A 5,734-nucleotide genomic window follows, 5' to 3' on the forward strand; every position below is an offset into this window, starting at 1 on the left:
GAGATGTTCAGTAAGGATGTTTTGTAGATATTGTTGTAGTTGATCCATCCATGCCCTTGTTTGCAATTATGGAGTGCCATAGCATGTCTTAATCTTGCTCTACGTTTGCTATAAAATGTTCCTGGCAGATTGTTTACGTGTTATTCAATTTTGCCAAGCTTGTTGTAGTTGATCCTTTCATGCTATGTATTTGCTCTTGCCATGGATAGATTTATATACATGCCATATTCCTGTAGGTATGCTTTTTTTGTCATGCATTGCTTTGTGGTGAGTGCATCAAGCTCACCAAGATGCCCTCATAATGTCTGTGTCTGCCATGCTCTGTTTTTTGCTAAGTCTGAAACCTGTTAACGAAACTTGCTAAGTTTACATGGTTGCCATCATATCTTATGGTCCTTTCTGGCTTATGGTCAGTAAGGGACATTTCTTATATGCTTTGAGGAGATTCATGCCATGCCTTTGTTTGCTATGATATGTTCCTGTAGCATGTGTTTGGCTAGCTCTAAACTTTGCAACCTGATGTTATTTCTGCCATGTCTAGTAATTTCTGCCAAGTCTGTGAACCTGTTATTATTTGCAATCTTGCCATGTCCTTTTGAGCTTGTTCTAGTGATTTCTGGAGATAGATCAGTGTTCATGTTTTGTTGTGCTTTACCTGTACATCATGTTCATGCCTTTTGTTTTCATGTTGAGTTGCTGTAGCATATTGTTTTGATGCTTGCTAGATGCCTAGTTGCTGTTTTGGACAGATTGTTGCTACATGTTGGGAGTGTATGTGTTGCACCGTTGCTCTGTTTTGAGCATCCTCTATATGAAACTTGCTTGGTTTCGCATGTAGTTCCATATTATCTTGTTGCATTCTTGTTTTGAGGTGTTTGCTTGATGTTTGTATGCATTTTGCATCAATGCCATGTTTAACTTGTTTTGCTCATATCTTCTAGGCCGTAGCTCCGAATCTAATGAACTTTATATGTAACTTGACTAGAATTTCGTGTAGATCACCTTGGTGCATGTTAACTTGCTGTTTAACAACTTGAACCTAAGGTTTATTCAGTTCTGGACCAATTTCGAAATTTGCATATGAGGACTTACCGGATTTGTTATATGTTGTTTCCGGCCTCATTTAAACTTGCCTTGATGTGTTGTTCTTGTATGCATCATCTCTCGTCATGAGTAGTTTCATATAGCCTTGTCATGCATCATACTTGGTTGACCATCATGCCTTGTTCATGTGTGGTGTGTTTACCTTGTTGTGTGCTTCTTCTCGATAGTTCCCGTGTCGTTGCGATCGTGAGGATTCGTTCGTCTTCGTGGCTTCATCTTCTTCATGGACTCGTTCTTCTTCCTAGCGGGATTTCAGGCAAGATGACCGTCACCTTGGATCTCATTACTATCATTGCTATGCTAGTTGCTTCGTTCTATCGCTTTGCTGCGCTACCTACCATTTGCTCCTCAAGCCTCCCAAATTGCCATTAACCTCTAACCTTTGTCACCCTTCCTAGCAAACCATTGTTTGGCTATGTTACCACTTTGCTCAGCCCCTCTTGTAGCGTTGTTAGTTGCAGGTGAAGATGAAGATTGCTCCATGTTGGATTATGTTTATGTTGGGATATCACAATATCTCTTATATTATTAATGCATCTATATACTTGGTAAAGGGTGGAAGGCTCGGCCTTATGCCTGGTGTTTTGTTCCACTCTTGCCGCCCTAGTTTCCATCATACCGGTGTTATGTTCCTTGATTTTGCGTCCCTTACGCGGTTGGGTGATTTATGGGACCCCCTTGACAGTTCGCTTTGAATAAAACTCTTCCAGCAAGGCCCAACCTTGGTTTTACATTTGCCTCACCTAGCCTTTTTCCCTTGGGAGTCACGCTCTCGAGGGTCATCTTTATTTACCCCCCCGGGCCAGTGCTCCTTCGAGTGTTGGTCCAAATCTGTCAGTCGTCGGTGGCCACCAGGGGCAACTCTAGTCTGGCCTACCGGAAGCTTGGACAATCCGGTGTGCCCTGAGAACGAGATATGTGCAGCTCCTATCAGGATTTGTCGGCACATTCGGGCGGCTTTGCTGGTCGTGTTTTACCATTGTCGAAATGTCTTGTAACCGGGATTCCGAGACTGATCGGGTCTTCCCGGGAGAAGGAATATCCTTCGTTGACCGTGAGAGCTTATAATGGGCTAAGTTGGGACACCCCTGCAGGGTATAAACTTTCGAGAGCCGTGCCCGCGGTTATGTGGCAGATGGTAATTTGTTAATATCCGGTTGTAGAGAACTTGACACTTGACCTTAACTAAAACGCATCAACCGCGTGTGTAGCCGTGATGGTCTCTTCTCGGCGGAGTCCGGGAAGTGAACACGGTTTCTGGGTTATGTTTGACGTAAGTAGGAGTTCAGGATCACTTCTTGATCATTGATAGTTTCACGTCCGTTCCTTTGCTTCTCTTCTCGCTCTTGTTCGCGTAAGTTAGCCACCATACTTGCTTAGTCGCTGCTGCAACCTCACCACTTTACTCCTTCCTTACCCCTTAAGCTTTGCTAGTCTTGATACCCATGGTAATGGGATTGCTGAGTCCTCGTGGCTCACAATTTACTACAACACCAGTTGCAGGTACAGGTTTTGCGATGATATTGACGCGAGAGTGATGTTTACTTGTTTGGAGCTCTTCTTCTGCTTCTTCTTCGATCAGGGGATAGGTTCCAGGTCGGCAGCCTGGGCTAGCAGGGTGGATGTCATTGGAGTTTCTGTTTGTGTTTCATCCGTAGCTCAGATGTTGTTCATGTGTATGATATTGTTGTATTCTTGCGGTAGTTGTATGCCTTGTATGTATCCCCATATATTATGTAATGTTGATGTAATGACATCCACCTTGCAAAAGCGTCTTCAAGATGCGCTTCTATCCTTGGTGGGACCTTCGTGTTCCTTTAGGATAGGGTCGCATCTTGGGCGTGACACCAATGGCCGGCGGAGAAGCCGGCGAGCATAGACACTGACGGCTGGGACCCGCGCCCAGCCGGATTACCATTGTACCCCTGGGGGGTAGGCCTATAGAAGCCCCCCGGGACACCCATGCAAAGGGTTGATCTCATAGAGTTTCACACACCACATAGAGAGAAAAGGAGAGCTAGCCTTGCCCTTCTTCTTCCTCTAGCCAAACAGCTCGAGGAGCACTTGCAGCTACTTATATTGATGTAGTGATCATGCGGAGACCCTGCAGAGCAGGACTAGGGGTGTTATCTCCACGGAGAGCCCCGAACCTGGGTAAGATCCGCCGGCGTGCATGTCTTCGCCTTATCCCGTTTCCAGGCACCGACGATGTTTTACTGGCTCCCACAATGATAAGCCACCCGTTGGCATATGTCGCACCTACCACCCGACAGGTACTTTGCAAAACAAGTACCACCTAGGCTCCTCCTTTTGAGCTGAAAATTTGTGAAGACGGTCTTCTTAGTAACTGATCATCCTCAGCAAAAACTCACGACCATTAGCCATGTACATTTCCCGTACCGCTAATCAAACACTTGGCTGCTAATTCATGTTTGAGCATCGATCGGTCTCCTCGTGAGAATCTTATGTTGTAATTTTCTTCCTAGCACCTACCTGGGGAGTGCCCAACCCACTAGACATGCCTAGGCCGCCCAGAACACATGGCAACGCCACGATTACGCGGTGACCACGCGGCGGGCATGCGAGTTTACGCGCTCTAGAGTTGGGGCCCTCGGCCACCGCCAAAACCTCGACGTACGCCACCAAACCATGTATTTATGATTAAATAGGTACTTATGTACCTAGAAATGATTTTTGGAAAAAATAAATCGCAAACTATGAGGCAGCTGCAGTTCAAATTTGACCCGCTTCCAACTGAATCGGCGGAAATTGGTCTTTTTCACGAGAGGTGGATCGAAACTTTTTACACCCAACCATTTTGTCAATTGTGCATTAAATATGTCCTAGTATTTTATAAAATTGATTTGGTCCAATTTTGCAACAATTATTTGGGAGGTCCTTCACAAAAAAACCTCCTTTTGGGCACTCGAAAAATGGAAAATGGTTTTTTCGTCCAAAGAAAATGAAAACTTACTTAGGCAACATTGTTTGCCATTCCAATATGCACCCTTGTGCACAATATGAGATCATTTGAACAAACTATGCCATGAATGTGGCCATAAGATTGATCATTCGGCTTGAAAGCCATTGATCTCCACACGTGATAGCTCGTTTCTGAGAACACTTTTTTAAAATAATTGCCGTATTACAAGTTGTTATTTTTCCTGGGAACTTGGCCACATATAATGACACAATGCGACGGTTTCCCAATTTTTTGATATTTTTTGAATTTTTTATGCCCGTTTCAAAATGCGGTCAAAACGGCGGGATTGACCGTTCCTAGCTAGTGGTTGAATCTTGGATTTTTTTGGGTGTTTATCTCATTAAATAGATACTTATGTACCTAGAAATGATTTTTAGAAAAAAATAAATAGCAAACTATGAGGCAGCTGCAGTTCAAATTTGACCCGGTTCCAACTGAATCGGCGGAAATTTGTCTTTTTCACGAGAGGTGGATCAAAACTTTTTACACCCAACCATTTTGTAAATTGTGCATTAAATATGTCCTAGTATTTTAGAAAATTGATTTGGTCCAATTTTGCAACAATTATTTGGGAGGTCCTTCACAAAAAAACTCCTTTTAGGCACTCGAAAAATGGAAAATGTATTTTTCGTCCAAAGAAAATGAAAACTTCCTTAGGCAACATTGTTTGCCATTCCAATATGCACCCTTGTGCACAATATGAGATCATTTGAACAAACTATGCCATGAATGTGGCCATAAGATTGATCATTCGGCTTGAAAGCCATTGATCTCCACACGTGATAGCTCGTTTCTGAGAGCAAATTTTTAAATAATTGCCGTATTACAAGTTTGTTATTTTTCCTGGGAACTTGGCCACATATAATGACACAATGCGAAGGTTTCCCAATTTTTTGATTTTTTTGAATTTTTTATGCCCGTTTCAAAATGCGGTCAAAACAGCGGGAATAACCGTTCCTAGCTAGTGGTTGAATCTTGGATTTTTTTGGTGTTCTCTGATTAAATAGATACTTATGTACCTAGAAATGATTTTTGGAAAAAATAAATAGCAAACTATGAGGCAGCTGCAGTTCAAATGTGACCCGCTTCCAACTGAATCGGCGGAAATTTGTCTTTTTCACGAGAGGTGGATCAAAACTTTTTACACCCAACCATTTTGTCAATTGTGCATTAAATATGTCCTAGTATTTTATAAAATTGATTTGGTCCAATTTTGCAACAATTATTTTGGAGGTCCTTCACAAAAAAACCTCCTTTTGGGCACTCAAAAAATGGAAAATGGTTTTTTCGTCCAAAGAAAATGAAAACTTCCTTAGGCAACATTGTTTGCCATTCGAAGATGCACCCTTGTGCACAATATGAGATCATTTGAACAAACTATGCCATGAATGTGGCTATAAGATTGATCATTTGACTTGAAAGCCATAAATCTTCACACATGATAGCTCTTTTTTGAGAACACTTTTTTAAAATAATTGTCGTATTACAAGTTTATTATTTTTCCTGGTAACTTGGGCACATGTAATGACACAATGCGAAGGTTTTCCAATTTTTTGCTTTTTTTTTGAATTTTTATGCCCGTTTCAAAATGCGGTCAAAACGGCGGGCATGACCGTTCCTAGCTAGTGGTTGAATTTTGGAATTTTT

Source organism: Triticum aestivum, chromosome 2D (assembly GCF_018294505.1).
Source record: "Triticum aestivum cultivar Chinese Spring chromosome 2D, IWGSC CS RefSeq v2.1, whole genome shotgun sequence".
NCBI lineage: Eukaryota > Viridiplantae > Streptophyta > Magnoliopsida > Poales > Poaceae > Triticum > Triticum aestivum.